Genomic DNA, 19,826 nt, shown 5'->3' with positions numbered 1-19,826 from the left:
GAATAAATGTTTAATTAAATCTCCACAAAACATAACATGTGTACCAAACTCAAAAATTACTCAAGTCTTAGATGATTACGATTTCTAGTATGCACTGTAGGTACATTTTAATATCTTTTATGTGATGTAGGGTGTGACCTCTAAATAAGCTTACCTGGGGCCTGCAGAAGCTTTACAGCATCCTTTTCTGTAGCTTCAGGATGGCTCCAGTGCCTACAGAGCCTGTGACGTTTGCCCAGCCTTCAGTGGCTTCTTCTGGACTTGCTCTCTGAACACTGGGTGGCAGCACGGAACTTCCTAAGCTTTCTCCAGAGTCTAAATGCAAACCTGAGCAATTCCACCTTAAGACGGGCCATGCACAGAAGCATGCAAAAAGTGCAGTAATTCTTGGACGTGGCTAATCTCTATAATTCACCTGATTGCAGACACAAGTGACAGCTGCAATAGGGGTGATGTTCACTCATTCCTTGTGTCACTGGGATGCTATTTCGAATCTTTCTGAGATTAGCAAAAGGATTACAATTGCCCCCAGGGCCTTGCCATGTAATTTTTATCAGTCTTGATCAGTGAATTCCCCCAGGCAGAGTGTGTGTGTATGTGTGTGTGTGTGTGTGTGTGTGTGTGTGTGTGAGATGAGCAGCCCATGATGGGAGGGGAGGCTCCTGGGGACCACATGGTCCATTTTTCCTCCCCTGGGACTGAATTTCCAGATTCGCCCCCAACCCCAAGACTCTTGCCTTCTCACCTTTGTTATGTCCTGGACTCCATGGAGCAGGGCCACTTTATGGACATAGTCATACAGCCCATGCAGTTAAACAGGGCCCAGTGCTCAGAAGCTTCTTGTGTTTGGTTTAATCCTCTGCTGCTGTCTTAAAATTCTGAATAATTTCTAAAAAAGGGCTCCCACATTTTCACTTTGCAGTCAGCCCCCTGTATAAAATGGCCAGTCCTCCAGTGAAGAAGTATGGTCAGAGGCAGAATTTTTTCTAAACCTTAACTCCATTCTCTCTTAGCCTCCTTCAGCAGTTGGCTTGACTTAGAATTGGAAGCACAAACAGCATGGACTTTTGATCAGATATACTGGTGTACGGGTGCGGAGCCCACCTCTTCATACCCAGGTGACTGGGAGCATATTTGCTAACCTCTGGAAGGGCTCCTTGGCTGTTAGAAGGGTATAACTGTGCTTATATCATTCATAGGATGTGGTGAGTATTAAATGTTAGGGTCTGTGCAAAATGACCTGGCACAGTGTAAACATTGCTTGTCCCCTTGGCCCCATCACTCCTGGAAGTCTACACTGATTCCTTCCATGTCATCTTCTCTCTCCAGAACAGCACACTCCAGTTGGAGATAAGGCTTGGTTTCGTTTTGGATGGAAAAGGTCTAAGGTAAGGGTTCTGTCCACAACCTGACTCCTTGTGAGTTGAAAGTCACTTCTCATCGTGTTCAGAGCTCTGTTCTAAAGAAGAGATGCATGGCCAAACAGTGGTTATGATTTCTGCATCACAGGAAAAGCTGGCTTTACAGAACTACCGTTTGGGGAGCCTCTAAAGACAGCTTCTGATGAAAATGTATCTCCAAGGAGTTTGCCCGGTAATAATTAGCTTAATATGCTGCACTTTTGCAATGCCTTTTTCTCCAAGGATCTGCAGACATTTGGCAAACAACCATTAATCACATCCCGCTGCCTTGATGTCAGGTAACTGATGGCTGACACACTTGTCTCCCCACCTGGATGCGGAGCTGGGAGGTCCTGGGTCCTAGGCCTGCTTCTGCTCCAGATTTTTGTCTGGTATTGAACAACTTTTCTGGGCCTTGGTTGCTTGAGATGTAAATTGAGGTTAATAATTTCTATTTGATCTCAGAAATCCTATTAAGACAAAATGCTCCCTGAATGGAAACACATTTTAAAAAGTAGAAATAACTTCCCAATGTAAGGGATGGCAATATTACATTTGGGCAGCTGAGTTCAAGTTTAAGATCCAGTGCTGTACCAAACAGTAGACTTGTGTAGGCACTGAAATTTCCTGTTGCTGAAACTGGGGTCAGATGTCCAATAGGCAGCTGGGAAATTTCTTAGAACACTGAGAGGATAATTGGTTTTATAATAATATTCTGCAAACAGTCCACTTGCCCTAGGCTCCCAAACTACTGAGCAGATACCGGAGGCTCAAAGAATTCTCAAAGAATTTTCAGAACTTCCTTAATCATCCATATGTCAGAGAGATTTCTCCCTCTTCTGAATTTTTATAACCATCAAAAATCTATCACACTCACGTGGCATTGAGTGAGGCAAGCTTGGGTTGCCCTTTATGACCGGAAACATAGCTCTGCCTTCTCACCTTGGTGGTAAGTAAATGAGGGAAAGAATGGAGGAAAGTAGGTATTTGCAACCTCATACCTGGGTTTCCCTGATAGCTCAGCTGGTAAAAAATCCTCCTGCAATGCAGGAGACCCCAGTTCGACTCCTGGGTTGGGAAGATCTGCTGGGGAAGGGATAGGCTACCCACTCCAGTATTCTTGGGCTTCCCTTGTGGCTCAGCTGGTAAAGAATCTGCCTGCAATGCAGGAGACCTGGGTTCGAGCCTTGGATTGGGAAGATCCCCTGGAGAAGGGAAAGGCTACCCACTCCAGTATTCTGGCCTAGAGAATTCCATGGACTGTATAGTCCATGGGCTCGAAAAGAGTAGGACATGACTGAGCGACTTTCACTTTCATTTCACTTTCACTTTCACCAAGCACAGTGCTTTGCACTAGTGTGCCCTTGATAATAATTATCAGTACCAAGATGCTGGCTGAGTCAGTCTGCCACCACTTCTGACTTTTCAGGCTCTACAAAACACCCTAGAGTTGTAAATATAAGAAGGAAATCTTATGGTAGTGCTTCTATGTGATGGGAGCTGAAGACTCCCATCCAGAAACATCATTCATATACCAGGCTGACTGACTTAACTTTTAATCTGCAAGGGCATTGATAAATGCAGTCACTTCTAGTAATTTAATTAGCCTTATAAAGGATTTTTGGTGACTTGTGTGGGAAAGTTTATCAAAAGTATACCCAAACGCTTTCAAAAAAGCCAAAATGCTATTATATTATTGAAAATCAGAAGGCTCTTTGATGTGAGTTTTGAGGGAATAAGTATGTAGTTATGAAGTACTTGGAGCTTCTCACTGTTGAAACAATTGACAGATAAGATCTCAGGCTGCTTTGTCATGATAATTCATCACGCTAAGTATATCTATATCAATTTCTGTTTCTATATTCTTCTATATCTGTATGGCTCTTAAAGTTTTTTAGCTTAAGCCTCTCCAGCAGCTTGCACAGTGCTAGAAAGATATCATATAAAGAATGCCTATGCCTACTGTGTGCGTGCACGTGTGTTCAGACATGTCAGACTCTTTGAGACCCCATGGGCTGTAGCTTGCCAGGCTTCTCTGTCCATGGGATTATCCTGGCAACAGCACTGGAGTGGGTTGCCATTTCTTCCTCCAGAGGATCTTCCTTACCTAGGAATTGAAACTGCATCTCCTGGTCTCCAGCATTGGCAGGCAGATTCTTTACCAATGCGCCACCTGGGAGACCCGACAATGTATATTATGGCTCGTAAAATATTGATGCTCTCTCATCTAATGAAGGGAGATAACTATTCACAACACTGAGTAAGAGATGAATTAGTGTGTATCTGGTAAGTTACTGTAAAGGTAGGGAATAGACTTCAAGCCATTTGTCCCTAACTAATCACTATGCTACAATAATTAAGGTCACTATCTTTCTGTTTTTTAAAGTTGGCCTCTGAAGCGGGGCTTGGAGTCTTATGGCATTAAATAGCCTCTGAGGCAAAGGCCACTTTCTTCTAGCCCCAAATCATGAATTTGCTTCAGTATCATGACCCTGTAACTCATCATCCAAACTGTTCTCCTTCCTGGCAGAAGCCGCGCTGACCTTGACCAGTTCTATAGCTCTCCCACTCTGCAGCTGAGATGGAGTTGACTATGTCATTGAAACATTTCAAGGGAGAGGGGAGGGATGAGCCATCTCTATTTTAGGCTGAGGTTTTCTGAAAACTTGTAAAGCTAACGATTCCTAGAAGCCTCTTGCCTTCCCTCTCAAGCTTTGAATTGTCTACTTCTGGTGATAAAAAAGAGTCGTAGGAAGTCATTGAGTCCATCCCTCTGTCTCCAGGCTGGGTTATATGTTAAAAGTTCCAGAAAGGTGGAGATATAACAATTCTCATGCTTGATAGCACCTTAGGGTTTACCAAGGATTTTATATACATCATTTCATTTACTGCTTTCCCCCAAATCCTCCAGATTAGTTATTACTGTCTCCATTTTACAAAGCACACGGAAGGTCAGAGAGGTGATTACTTGTTTGTATGTGCCAATGCCTGAACACAGACTGGGTCAAATGTCCTGTCTACAACATCATTGTGATTTTAGGTTTTCCCCAGGACAGGAATTTCCACCACTTCCTTTTAGATGCAACCGTCCTCGAAGAGGACTACTACCAACAAGCACCTTCTGTCTCTAAACCTACATCCTTTGTTCTCTTCTGGTCTAATGCAAAGGGGTTGCTGTTCTTCAAGGAATAGTCTTAGACGGACCTAGAGTTTATAGCAGCTGCTCTTGTAGTCCATCTTCTCAGGGCTGAATACTCCAACCTTCTTCAGCTTCTACTTTCACTGGCTTGGAAGTCTATCAGTTCTGCCATTGGACGTTCACTTCACTGATGTGTGTTCTCAACTGTAATAATGCAGCCGTGTCACACATCTGAGGGTGGTTGTGAGGATTAAATCAGAAAATACATATGAAGTGCATATCTGGGAGGCACAATAAATTAACATATTTAATGTTCCTTCTTTTTTGTTCAATTTTTAATTTTTACTTAAAAAAAATTAAATTTGTTATTTTGCACTGGAGTATAGCAAAGACCTGGATGCTGGGAAAGATTGAAGGTGGGAGGAGAAGGGGACGACAGAGGATGAGATGGTTGGATGGCATCACTGACTCAGTGGACATGAGTTTCATTAAACTCCAGGAGTTGGTGATGGACAGGGAGGCCTGGCGTGCTACAGTCCATGGGGTCCCAAAGAGTTGGACACGACTGAGCAACTGAACTGAACTGAATTGAATAGCTGATTAACAATGTTGTGATAGATTCAAGTGGACAGCGAAGGAATTCAGCCATATGTATACAAGTATCCATTCTCCCCCAAACTCGCTAACTATCCCTTTCCCTTATTCTTTCCCATGGCAAGCATTGGTTCCCTCTCTGAGTCTGTTTTGTAAATAAGTCTGGATCATGTCTCACTTTCTCTGGCTTGTCCATTTGTGCTTGCAGATTCCTGGAGAGAGAGCATACTCCCTGTTTAAGAGCATAGGTTGGTAGCCTGGCACCTTTCTAGGAAAGGGACTTTGCTTTTGATAAACTTCCCCAAACAAAACACTGAAAAAATCCCAGAAATACTCAAGGGGCACGTCAGGGGTTAGCGGACTCTCTGCTGACTCAATGCCTTTTATTCTTGTATTATCCATGTGCACCAATTATAGCCCTAAAACATAGCCAGGAGGCACCACCTAAGAGTATTTGATTTATTAGTTTTATTAAACACAGATGCCTTTAATGTGGAGTTGTTTGTAGCCCGTGCTGGATTTCTAGCTACTTTATCGCATCTATTGGCCAATGTATGAATTATCTTCAAAGGACACAGCTTTTGCTTTTTATCACACTTTCTCTCCAACTACCAAGGAAGAGGTCACTTGGGAGACACATCCTTTCATGGCTTTCATGGCAAGAAAGTAGCCTCATAGATCAAATGTGTGTTTGTTCTGGAATGGCGCAGCCGCCAGGCCAGGCTTGGAGGAGGGGCTGGTGCTGCTCAGAAATTTTCATCCATCACTCACCAAATGGGACCCGCAGGTAAAGGTTTTGCTGGGAGATGAGTCCAGGGAATGGAGGGAGTGGGGAGGGAGTGCTCTGCAGTGGGAGCACGTTTGCTTTGGGGCCACAGAGGGTTTCAAGTTCTGTGTGTGCAGTAGAGTAGTTTTGCGATGTCAGAGGCAAATGACTGAATCGCCCTCAGCCTTGGCTATTTGGTCTCTACAATGGGATGAGCTTCCCCCAGCCTCCTGCAAGCAGTGAGATTGTCAACCAAGATGCATCCCCTTCCCCTTCCTTTGGCTAATTACAGCCTCACCGGAGGGTCTTGACCTTGAGGGCTGGAGTTGGTGAAGGAGAACTGGGGGGAGAGTCAAGAATCTGTCTCACTGTGCTTTGTTGGCATCGTGTTCAGTCCTTGAAAAAAGGATTTTCCATAAATGTTATCAATGCTCAACACTTATTTCATTCTTCTGTCTTCTCCTATTACATTTTTTTAATTGGAGGATAATTGCTTTGCAATATTGTGTTGACCTCTGTCCCTATTACATCGTAAGTTGCATAAAAGCAGCATCCTCGCTTTTTTGTTTCATTTCTGACTTCCCGCAGCACCCAGCACCAGGGCGGGTGGTCAGAGAATGTGTTCTGAGATGAAGTTGAATGGACTCTTTTTTGCACCTCTGTGATTATTTTGTTTTGTTTCTGTCTGGTCCAGCAGTCAGGAGGAAGATACTAAGGGTACTGGCTTTTGAGTTCCATGCAACAGCATAGTATCTTGGAAAGAACAAGACAAGTGATGAATCAAGAGACCAAGGGTCCTGGCTTCACATAGGTGGCTTGGAAAAGTCACTTAATATCCTGGGCCTTAGTTTCCTCCTCCATGACACGTGGATACTAATATTGGGTTGGCCAAAAAGTTTGTTTCTGGCCAATCAGATAGTATTTACCTTACGAGGTTGTGGTGCAGGTTAAATGAGTTACTTTATTGAAAATCTTAGAAGTGTGCCTGGCCTGTAGGCTTGTCTGAGTTTGTTACTGTCACTACCACTGCTATTATTATTATTATTTCTGACTAGCTTTGTGATGTCGGAGAAGGCAATGGCACCCCACTCCAGTATTCTTGCCTGGAGAATCCCATGGACGGAGGAGCCTGGTAGGCTGCAGTTCATGGGGTCGCTAAGGGTCGAACACGACTGAGCGACTTCACTTTCACTTTTCACTTTCATGCACTGGAGAAGGAAATGGCACCCCACTCCAGTGTTCTTGCCTGGAGAATCCCAGGGACGGGGGAGCCTGGTGGGCTGCTGTCTACGAGGTCCCACAGAGTCGGACATGACTGAAACGACTTAGCAGCAGCAGCAGCTATGTGATGTGGGGCAGGGTTCAGTTCCTTTCTAGCTACAATATTTTGTAACTTTGATGAGTCCAGGGGAGTATTAAAAAGCAAGAAATAGAGGAAAAGAAAGGCAAGACAGGGCAAAGCTTGCATGTGGGTGGCCTGGAGCTGAGTCCATCTTTGCCGACACTGAGCTTTGAGTCACGGTGTGTGTGAGTTCACGATGGTGCCATCACCGAGGGCTTGGCCAGATAGCTCCTTTCCCCCCAGGTTAAATGCTAAAGCTGACAGATTGAGTCCTGTGATGCACTTAGCAGATAACCTCTCCTGGTTTGCAGCAATCCAAACTCATAAATATTGGGGAAAAAAAATTGCAACCCCCTGAAATTGGCAATGTACCTCAAGGATGAGAATCAAGGTGGAGGTTTCCATCCAAGGAATGTTCTAGAGAGTCAGAGACCTGGAGGCTGAGGTTTCAACCTGGGGCTGGAATTATTCGAGCCGTATTATTTCGTAAAATTTTTCTACCCTCTAGGTGGGAGGGTAATGGAGCAGCAATAGAAGAGTGGGCCTAGCTGTCATCTTTGGCCTTGAGCACATTCCGTCATCAAATACTTGATACGTTGGGAAATATGATGTGAGCGGTGGGGTGATGGAGCAGGTGGGGCTGACAAGGCTTCTTGCTTCAAGCAACAACTGTCTTCAGGATGGATGGATCCTCAAAGGAATGGCAGAACTTGATACCTGCCATGGGGCTGTGGAATGCAGCCCCAGGAGAAACACCTACCGAGGAGAGAGGCATTTATAATGCTGGTGGGGTGGGGTAGCAACAGAGTGATTCACTACTGAGAAAGGAATGTCTTGCTTCCACTGAAAATAGAATTTATTGTCACTCTAAAGTGTGGTTTATCCAGACAGAAGAGCAACATTTTGTTAGACGTGACTTGCCTGCTACCTCTGCCCCTGATACCGGAATTATTTAAATAATCAAAATTAACATTTTTTAAATGAATACATTCTATTGTAGAAAATTCATGTGGGAAAGCAGAAAGAAAAATTAAAATCTTTTCCCGTAATCTGACGACCAAAGATAACCAATTAACATTTTGTTAGAATTCATTCTAGTTTCTGTTATTTTTAAACATGGTTCAAAATGGTATATAAACATTTTAATTCTGGCTTTCAAATTTAGCAATTAAGCCTGAGCGTTTCCATGTTATTAGAAAGGTTCATAAAGTGATTGTGATGAGGTTATAGTATTTCTGTTGGTTTCTGTACTGAAATTTACTAAACCATAATGCTGCTGACAAAGGTCCATCTAGTCAAAGCTATGGTTTTTCCAGTAGTCACGTATGGATGCTAGAATTGGACAATAAAAAAGTTGAACACCAAAGAACTGATGCTTTCGAACTGCAGTGCTGGAGAAGACTCTTGAGAGTCCCTTGGACAGCAAGGAGAGCAAATCAGTCTATCCTAAAGAAAATCAACCCTGAATATTCATTGGAAGGACTGATGCTGAGGCTGAAGTTCCAATACTTTGGCCACCTGATGTGAAGAGCCAATTCATTGGAAAAGACCCTGATGCTGGAAAGATTGAGTGCAGGAGGAGAAGGGAGTGGCAGAGGGTGAGATGGTTGGATGGCATCACCAACTCAATGATCACGAGTTTGAGCAAACTCTGGGAGATGGTGAAGGACAGGGAAGCCTGGCATGCTGCAGCCCACGGGGTTGCAAAGAGTCAGACATGACTTAGTGACTGAACAACAACAATGCTGGCGATCACTTCACGTCTCCTCCTCTGTGACAGTGACTACTCCAGTGTTTACAAACCCTAAGACAGTTAATTCCCTAATAGGCTTACACTGTTAATATCTCTTGTTTTATAGGTGAGGAAATTGAGAGGTTAAATAACTTGCCAGAGGTCACGCAGCTAAATAGTGGTAGAGCCACTATTTCAGCAGAGGCAGTTATTGTTCTAGGGACTATTCTTAGCTTCTCTGCAGTTTCCAACCCCTAGGATCTCAGATTATAGCTCTTTAAAAAATAAAACTGCTGTGAAGGAGGTGTCCTCTCTTCCATACAGGTTAGAGGTTGGACTGCTGAACCAAGGAGGACCCTCGGGTACACGGATAAAGGGCTGCCTGGCCAGTGGTCTGCCAGGAACCTGAGAGACAGAGTGCTGGGGACAATTCTAACTTAAGAGCTTGAGTGAAAATCTGAGTTAGAACCCTGTTTGCTGACTCTTCTTATTCTATTTTTCTTCCTGCTACTTCATGTGAAAAGACACCCAAAATCTTTTCAATAAGGAAAGACAACAAAATCCTTAAAGAGATCAATGTCTGGAAGGAATTTTTTGTATGCAGAAACTCAGGCTTATTAATTGTAGCAGATTATTTTCTCTCCATTTCTATCTTTATGCCTTGGATTAGCATGGAGTGGGCTTTTGTTGAGCTTTTGAAAGTCCTAGGAGAGGATCTGTAACCTTCCCCTATAGCTTAGTTGGTAAAGAATCCGCCTGCAATGCAGGAGACCCAGGTTCGATTCCTGGGTTGGGAAGATCCCCTGGAGAAGGGCATGGCAACTCACTCCAGTATTCTTGCCTAGACAATCTCATGGACAGAGGAGGCTGGCGGGCTACAATCCATGGGGTTGTAAGAGTCAGACATGACTTAGCGACTAAACCACCACGGGAGAGGATTTTGCATTGGGTGATGAGAGTAGGGTGACTCATTTGATTGGATGAAGGGCAGGGGCGGCCATGGCTCAACCCCTCCAAGGTCTTCTCACTTCAGGTGAGCATCCTTCCTTCTGACCCTGCACCTCTGCAGGAAAGTCTAGATGTTCATCCGCCTCTTGGCTCTTGGGCCCTCTGAGTATAGGAAGGTGAGTGACAGACAAGGCTCCTGCAGGTGGCCGACGGGGAGGATGAGGTTGGCTTTCAGTCTCTGTCTCCCTTGTTGGAGACCTAGGAACTAAGTGTGATGGAAAGCAGGGAGGAGCCTGATTTTGATCACAGGTCTAAGGCTCTGCAATCCAGGTTTGCCAACAGATAAATTTCTATTTGGGTCCCCCTATGGCTGTAGTACCTATTTCTCAATTGGTTTAGACCATAGGGAGAGGTGTGTGATTACAACTCAGCCTCCATCTTTGTGTTTTGAAGACATAAAGCGTTAATGTGAGAGTCACTGTCCACTCCGCCACCACCCGCCATCACCGCAAACACGTAGGGGACACAGTCCGGCATCCTCAGCGTCTCCATTCCCCACTCTCTATATAAAGAATTCTACCTTGAGAAACAGAAGACTGAATCTGAGGCTCAATTCTTGGACTTTGATGATGCAGAATTCCAATGACTTGTGGTGAGAAGCAGAAAAGAGATGTATGATGTTTGTGGGGGAGGGGCTGCATATAAAAGGACTGAGCTTTACTCATGGGGAAAATGAGATAATAGAAATGGAAGCAACGGGGAGACAGGGGAAAGCTAAGAACTCACACGGGTACCCACAGGACTCCTTGGGGAAAGGATTCAGATCTCCTGGGGCAGGTGAGTTATCCTGAGAATCAGAGGAAGGAGGAAAGGTAATTTTTAAGAAGTTTTTACTAGGAACTATGAATTGGGCTCCTTTGACATTTTTTTTCCAAGAGATTCTGTTCAATACTAAAATTCTCTAAAAAGCTAGAAAGATGGGATTTCTTTGAATATGACTTAATTTGTAGATGGGGCTGTAACTTGGAACTCATTTTATCTGGGTTATGTACATCTTCCCAGATATTAAATTGGACTCAATAGATGCTCTCAAATGAAAACAGAAGAAATACTTCTAAGAGTCCTGAGCCCTGGGATATGCAGGTGTGGAGTCTGTATGTGTGTGTGTATTCAGGAGCTTGGGGAGGTCCCAGATTGAGCCGATGCTGTTGGATACCAAAAATGGGCTCCATCTGGGGAGCCCTCCTCACTGGCCCCCTGGCACCTACTTGATGGAGGCACAAAGAAATGCTGAGAAAGAGCATGTCCTAGAGAAAGAAGGCCAAAGGGTGTGTGCTTGGTCCATGGCCATGAAGCAAAGGGAGAGAAAGAGGAAATTCTGACATCTATCTTTGAGAACCCAGACCCCACGGTAAACCCAAATTCTTGGGTGAAGGGACAGCTATAAAACAGGAGCACAACAGAACTTCCCTGCTGGTCCAGCGGTGAAGACTCTGCCTTGCAACGCAGGGCACGCGGGTTCGATCCCTGGTTGGGGAACTAAGATCCCACACGCTGTGGAGCAACTAAGCCCGCTCACCCAAACTACTGAGCCCTCGAGCTCTGGAGCCCACCGGCCACAACTGAAGAGCCCGTGGGCCTGAGCGAAAGATCTCACGTGACGCCATGAAGACCCTGTGTGCCGCAGCTGACACCCGGCACAGCCAAATAAATACATATTTAAAAAAAAAAAGAAATAGAAGAGCGTAACAGAAGCATTGGCTTCCCTGGATGCGCCCAGATCCCAGAGACACCCTAGGATCTGCACCTTGGTCTAGGTGTCTGTGGTCTCGGCGGGAGGTATCAGCAGAAGCGCCGAGAGAGTCGGCGGACACCATCTGGAATCCAAGGGATGTGGGCGATCCCGTGGGGACAGGGAGGCAGAGATGCTGTTCTAAGACAGACTACGGAGTCCGAGAAACACAGCTTACTTTGATTTTTATTCTCCCTCTGCACTCAGGTCAGAGAAACCTGACGTTATCTCAGTGGGTAGAAGGAGGGAGAAACTTTCAAATAGGTGTCAGCTGCACCACAGAAAGTTTTGAAGAAGTTTGGCAGGAACCCCCGTTGGCAGTTACATCTGTGTTCCCAACATCGGGTCTGTAATATTTGGATTCTGGGCCCGGGCAGATGGACCATTTGCCACGTGTCTGCTTTTCCTGGCTTCTGTTTTCCGACAGCCCTTGTTCACTTGGATCAGGCTATTAACAGATCTGACTCCTATGCACTCGGCACTTTATACATAGATAAAGTGTGTCCTCACACATGCGGCTTTCTGGTTCTCAGCGTAAGGACATGAAAAAGCAGAGGAATGAGTTGCTTAGTCTCTAGCCTCATGTGGGGTCCTTCTGCCCCTCTCAAGTAGACCTGGCTCTGTGTGGGAGCGGCTGGCACGATTCGTCTAATGCTATGCAGCCGTGGAGCAGTGCATTCTGTGCCACATTCTCGTCAGACCATGTGCATAACCATTATGTCCCCCCTGGGGCTGGATAATGATGGAGGCTGCACTCACATGGCCCCAGGCAGGTACCCAGTTGCCCTGTGCTATCATTTCTGTATGAACGAACAGCACCACATTGGAAAGAAATGTAAACCTAGCTGGTTTCCTGGGTTCTAGACATTATTACTTGCCATGATTGCCCAATGGCACCTCATTCAAGAGGGAGAGCTCAGCTAAAGGCAGCTGCAGGAAACCAGCCTCTTTATCCCTTAGTGTTGAGATTCTATTTCCACTTTGGAGGCTCAGATCAGAAGCAACGCATTAAACGTCATCCCCAATTCTTTGCTCCACAGAGTAGTCACAAGATGGATATGCTTTTAAACCAGGCAAATCAGAACATGGGATAAAGAGGGATTGTGAGAACTTAGCTGAGACTGTCTGAAATGTCGACCGAGTTTCAGATTCTAAAATAGAGAGGCGTTCATACTTTGCCTAGGTCTGAGGGAAGTGTGGCCTCCTGAGTTTCTAAAAACAAGAGGTCTCAGAATTGCATAAATAGACTTTATATCAACACTTGAGTTGTGAGAATGAATCAAACAAACATGAACCGAATGTTCCTCGAAAAGCAGAGGGTCTGAAAATGGATCTGCGAAGTGTTTTGGCAGTTGAGGGTTTTGGAATATTATTAGCGCCCTCCCACCCCAGACACCACCAGCTAATTGACTGTCTGCATCTGGTTGGTATCTGTTTGCCTCGGAAACAAGTGATTTGGAAGTCTATTATGAGACACATTTTTTTTTTTTGTCTGAAATGCTTCCTTTCCCTATTATTATTATTTTGGTGTTGCGTGTGCGTGTGAAGTATAAATCTGATAGAGTTTAGTGCATTTGGAGAGTGATTTTGGATTTAAATCTTTCCAGACACCTGCGTCCAGATCAACACTCCCGAGAAAGGGGCCAGGACTGTAATAGACAAGCCTCATGTTCTGGTTTCAGTACCAGGACCCGAGCAGCAGGAGTCAGGAAATTCAAGAGGCTGCCTCTTAAACCTGACAGACATTCCGAACTTTGCCAATCAGATCGACAGTTTATTGATTCCCTCCCCTCCCCCGCCCCCCCAACCCGTCCGCGGCCCCTTGCCCTCGAAAGACGACTGGCAACCTGGACACCTGCGGAAACTGTATTTAGCATCTACGATGAATGCATTTTTGAGTTACTGAACCTGATAGGCTTATTGCCTCCTTTATTCGAAGAAACCTACAGTCAGGCCAACCTAAAGTGAGGCGGAAGTGATGAACGCTGCTTCATTGGCTGGATAGATGGCACAAGACAGCCTGATATGAAGCGCCCCAGATCAGGAAGGAAACTCTGACAAGTTCTCTCAGGAAAGACCTCTGGCTGCGCTGGGAGCACCCTCAGAGTGGAATCTGAGAGTTGGGTGCTCCAGTCTGGGGGGCAAAGCGCTGCCACTAAACGTGCGTCCTCTTCCACCGCTGCGGTGGGACACTGTTGACTCAATGCGGCCATCTAGTGGTCAGACGCGGCCATCACCGCTGGCTCTCTGACTTGCGGGGCTGGACCGGTGCGGGTTGTGGGTGCGGGTGCGGGGCTCTTGTAACAAATTATCTGAGTTTCCTGGTCCCCCTTCTTCTCATCCTTTTGTCTACCATCTTCATTTTTCCTGTAGGAAGCCAAGACCACTGTCTCCACAACTCCTTTGCTCAAGCCACCTGGCTTTTTGGACCTGAATAGATTTCTCCTCTCCGTTTGGAAATGCCACGTTATTGCTATCTACACATTGTCACCAAAACCAATTTGTGCAAACTAACAGGCTTATCAGCGCTGCGGAAGTGAGATTAAAACTGCTTCCAATGAAACAGATAAAAACCAGATGAATGAAGCCCTCTAATAAGACATTAAAGATAATGACAAGAATGATTAACTAGTGTGATATATTGAGCAGTTATGAGGAGTCGGATGCCCAGGATCAGTAAACTAATAATAAAAGAATGTACCTTTAATTCCCTTTAGTCAGTGAGGTATAATCACAACAACATTATGATTTTTTTTTTGTTTGTTATTATTTATCTGTGAGAGCAATATCACACCTTACCTCCAAATTGCTCAGAGCTTATTAGCAGAGAAAAGAGAGAGAGAGAAAGAGAGAGATTGCTTTGGGGTGGGGAGAGCTCGTCTCATTTCAGCTCTGTAAGAATAAAAAGGAATGCTTAATACCCTGCTTGCGTTTACACACCGATTATGCAGACACGCTCTCATTTTTGTTTCATCTCTGAGAGCGGTCTATTCAGAGCCAGACGGTTTTACATTATGCGATCAGTTCGTCAATTATTGCATTATCGAGTCACATCAAGACAACCTGTAAATTACATCTCTGCCGGGGGCGTCCCGGAGCCACTCTGCTGCCCTGGAGCGCTTCCTTGCAGGGAGCCCTCCTAGTCATGCTTCCGCTGCTGCGTTTCTCTTCCGGCCCTGTTGGATTTGAGGTCATGAAAGCAGGACGAGGAAGGAGAGGGCAGTCGTTTATTATTCATTTAGAATTTTTCGAGCCCTACTACGTGACAAGCCCAGTGCTATGCTCCAGGGAGACAGGTGAATAAGAATTTGACTCAGCCTTCAAGGAGCCTGTAGCATGAGGGGGTGGGGGAAGGGAAGGAAGACAATTAGACAAAGGCGATACCAACTAAACGGACCCATGGACGAGTGTGTTAGTGGCAGACTCTCTGCGACCCCATGAACTCTAGCCCACCAGGCTTCTCTGTCCATGGAATTCTCCAGGCAAGAATATTTGAGTGGGTTGCTCTTCCCTTCTGTGGGAGATCTTCCCCACCCAGGGATTGAACCTCGGTCTCTCACATTGCAGGCAGATTCTTTACTGTCTGAGCCACTACAAGTGACTCTATGATTACCACTGATTAACATGATGGCTCTGGGATCCAGGTCTCCCATATGGCACTAGTGATAGAGAACCCGCCTACCAATGCAGGAGACTTAAGAGATGCAGGTTTGATCCCCGAGTTGGGAAGATCCCCTCGAGAAGGACATGGCAACCCACTCCAGTATTCTTGCCTGGAGAATCCAGTGGATAGAGGAGTCTGGCGGGCTGCAGTCCATGGGGTCGCAACGAGTCAGACATAACTGAAGTGACTTAGCACGCATGCATGCTGGGGATCCCTGGAGGAGGAGAAAACTCTGCAGAAGCTAGGGAAGGTTCCCAAACAAGGAACTCTTTGAGGTAGTTATGAAAGGAAGAGTAGGGTTCTACTAGAGAGAGAAAAAGAATAGGGTGGAGATGAAATGTGTGCATGAACAGCCACAAAGAAAGCCTGCTGTGTGCTGGGAATAAATGCTTCATGGAAAATGACAGCCTGGGAGAGTCAAGTAAAGCCTGGGGACAGCCAAGAAGGACCCTGTATTCTATGCTGAGGTTTGCACATTTTATCTTAAAAGTTGAGACAATCCATTCATTCTTTGTAAGAGTAGCTATATGATCAAACCTGTGTTTCAAACTATAACTTTGGTGAGTTGTAGAGAATGGGTTAAAGAAAGAAGAGAAAGGAGTTAGGGAAACTCTACTCTGAGCCAAGACATGAAAAAACCCTGACAGAACCAAGACAGGTGTATATCTGGATTTGAACGGAGCTACTAACTAGCTCTGTGATCTTGGGTGAAATTGTCTCCTGAATAACAGTTTTCTCGTCTGTAAATCTAGGATAGAAATAATTACTTTTTGAGGTTATGGGAAAGATCAGAAATAATATAAAATAAGGCCCAGGTGTCCAGCACATGATAAGCTCGTAACAGACGCGGTAGTGATAATTCTTCATTGAGCACTGCTGTGGGGTGTGGAAGGGGTTGGGTTAGGATGGTAGGGTGTGTGTGTGTGTTTAACTGGTAGGAAAATTGATGAATAAAATAATACTAAATTATCACATTATGTTGAGAACAGAAGGGAATCTAGAATTAAAAAACATGTTCAGATGGTTATATTATTTTTATCATTGATGTACTTCGTTGAATGAAATTTCATGGATTAGATATTTTTGCAATATTTTAGCAAGCCAGCAGGTTACAAATAATCACCCACCTCATCCATTTCACAAGGCAGCTCTGAGGATTCAAAACTAGTGGTGAAATTCCTTGATTACCAGAATGTCTTCATGAGGACAGGAACTTTGCTCAGTGTTACATCTCTAATGCCCAGAACTCAGCAAATTATATACTGAATGAGTGGATGAATTCAATATGAATAGGTGTAAAAAGCAGCAGAAACATTAGTTTATTTTCTAGCAAATAGGGTCAAAATATCCAGTTTCAGTCTTTCCATTACGCTTACTAAAATTTGACCCATTATTGAGTCCTTCTAAATATCCTTGGCCTCTATACGGCGTGTGTATAGAATGAGATGCTTGGTACCGAGTGGTGAATAATACGTGGTCTCACCCTGAGCTTACCACCTGGTGAATGTGGGCAGCTGAATCTCAGAAAGGCTGTCAGATGTGTGGGCTCCTTCCTCCCGTTCCACTGTACCCAGCTCTCATTCCACTTGAGATGTGAATGATGGGGCCACATGAAGGACACGAGATAGAAAGAGGTGAAATGAAATAAAAGAGCGTGTATCCTGGGGTCACGTGCCTCCTAATTCCACTGCTTACTAGATACGAGAGTTTGGGCTGGATACTTAGCCTCTCTAAGCTAAAAGGTCCTCATCTTTAAATTATTTTCAATAGAAATTAGTAAAATCAGGCATGCACATTATTTGGTGCACAGTAGATTCTTTTATTTAAACTTTTTATTTTGTATTGGAGTATAGCCTCTTAACATGGTGTCAAGTGAACAGTGAAGGGACTCAGCCATATGTATACATGTATCCATTCCCCTCCAAACTCCTCCCCCATCCAGGCTGCCACATAACATTGAGCAGAATTCCATGTTCTATACAGTAGATCCGTGTTGGTCATGTATTTTAAATATGGCAGTGTCTATGTGTCCATCTCAAACTCCCTAACTATCCCTTCCCGCAATCCCCCCGCCCCCGGCCCGCTGGCAACCGTAAGTTCATTCTCTAACTCTGTGAGTCTTTTTCTGTTTTGTAAGTTCATTTGTATCAGTTCTTTTCGGATTCCACATATAAGGGATGTCATACGATATTTCTCCCTCTCCGTCTGACTTACTTTACTCAGTACGACCATCTCTAGGTCCATCAGTGTTGCTGCAAATGACTCGGTGTTGTTGTTTTTTTTTTTTCCTTACCAAGAGATCTCCTTGTAGGTGGGATTCCTAGCTATGAGGAGACAGTTGTTTTCCAAAGGGCTCAAACTTTGCTATCGACAAGCTGCTTCCCCTGATTCCATACTATGTTGGAGAAGATAGTCAACTAGCTCAACTTTATTCAAAATGAGGAGAATCTCCTTTCAGACCCTCTGACAGCTCTTGAAAATATGTATCTTTTCTAGTGGTTTATTAACATGCAACCAGACATGCATGTTTGCAGATAAAGTAGTCCTCTTGGAAGGTCTGATGTTGAAGCTGAAACTCCAATACTTTGGCCACCTCATGCGAAGAGTTGACTCATTGGAAAAGACCCTAATGCTGGGTAGGATTGGGGGCGGAAGGAGAAGGGGACGACAGAGGATGAGATGGTTGGATGGCATCACCGACTCGATGGACATGGGTTCGGGTAGACTCCGGGAGTTGGTGATGGACAGAGAGGGCTGGCGTGCTGCAATTCATGGGGTCACAGAGAGTCGGACGCGACTGAGCGACTGAACTGAACTGAACTGAACTGAAAATGAACATGTAAGAATATGCTCTAATGAAGAGAAAAACCTAAAAACAGTATGTTTAAAAAAAGTTCTGTTTACAGAATCACAGACATAGAGAACAGAGTGGAGGTTGTGAAGGGGGAGGAGGTTGGTTGGGGGAAGGATGAGGAGGGTGATTGGGGTTAACAGATATAAGCTTTTATGTATAGAATGGATAAACAACAAGGTCCTGCTAGCATAGGGAATTATATTCAATGTCTTATGATAAACCATAATGGAAAAGAGTATTTTAAAAAAGGGAGAAAAAAGTTCTGTTTAGCAAAACAATCTCACTGTTTAAGATACCAAATAAAGGAAACTGAAATTATTAATTCCATTATTTTTACATTTACTGTTAAATTTTATAAACATGTTTAAAAAGCTATTATTTCCGAATTTAATGAAAATTTAAATGTGTCTTATTGGTACCATTTTTAAGTTTCCAATCAGGATTTTCTTCTCACTTAAGCCAATCCCTTGCCTGACATCTTACCTCTTTCCTTGTCCATCTACAGAGGAAGATTTTCATGAAAGTTTAGCATGCTCATAGACTCCAAATTTTATAATCAATATATTTCACTCAAAGACCATATTTAGAAATAATTTAAAATATTTATGTAGTCTATAAATGACTGTATTTTAAAGAATTCATTTTTACAGAAAATCCACGTGACTATAAAATGTCCATTTTATGAAGTAGGTACTTACTCCTGGAGCAAAGACCTAGAGTCTCTGTAAGTTTGTTTACACGTGTTACTGTGGCTTCTAGACTAGGAAAGTGCCCTTCCTCTAGTTTCTAAGATCTCCTGTTTGGAGAGAGTTGAGAGTTATTGTAGTTAAAATGTAGATTCAAGAATACTATGTAGATCCAATAATGGGAGATGCTTATTAAGTCTGAGTTGCATTATCTTTTTAGTTTCTTTCTAACTTGAAATGTATATGTTTCTGTGACTTTATGGTCTAAAATCTAGGAAGAGGCTGCAGCTAGTGTCTCTGTTTTATTTTCTGAGCTTTCTACTAGTTGGTCCCTGGAAAATAAGACTTTTCCCTCAGTTCAGTTCAGTCACTCAGTTGTGTCCGACTCTTTGTGACCCCATGGACTGCAGCACGCCAGGTTCCCTGTCCATCACCAACTCCCGGAGCTTGCTAAAACTCATGTCCATCGCGTCGGTGGTGCTATCCAATCGTCTCATCCTCTGACATCCTCGTCTCCTCCTGTCTTCAATCTTTTCCAGCATCAGGGTCTTTTCCAATGAGTTGGTTCTTCGCATCAGGCAGCCAAAGTATTGGAGTTTCAGCTTCAGCATCAGTCCTTCCAATGAATACTCAGGACTGATTTCCTTTAGAATGGACTGGTTGGATATCCTTGCAGTCCAAGGGACTCTCAAGAGTCTTCTCCAATACCACAGTTCAAAAACATCAATTCTTCGGTGCTCAGCTTTGTTTATAGTCCAAATCTCACATCCATACATGACTACTGGAAGAACCATAGCTTTGACTTTTCCCTCAGGTAGGTATATAATCAAAAGGATATAAGGAAGTACCAAAATAATTAAGATTATATAACATTTTGAAATGTCTATTTATTGCAATATAAATGGGCTT

Source organism: Giraffa tippelskirchi, chromosome 5 (genome assembly GCF_054371585.1).
Source record: "Giraffa tippelskirchi isolate mGirTip1 chromosome 5, T2T-mGirTip1v1.2.pri, whole genome shotgun sequence".
Taxonomy (NCBI): Eukaryota; Metazoa; Chordata; class Mammalia; order Artiodactyla; family Giraffidae; genus Giraffa; species Giraffa tippelskirchi.
This window is presented reverse-complemented; position numbering follows the sequence as displayed.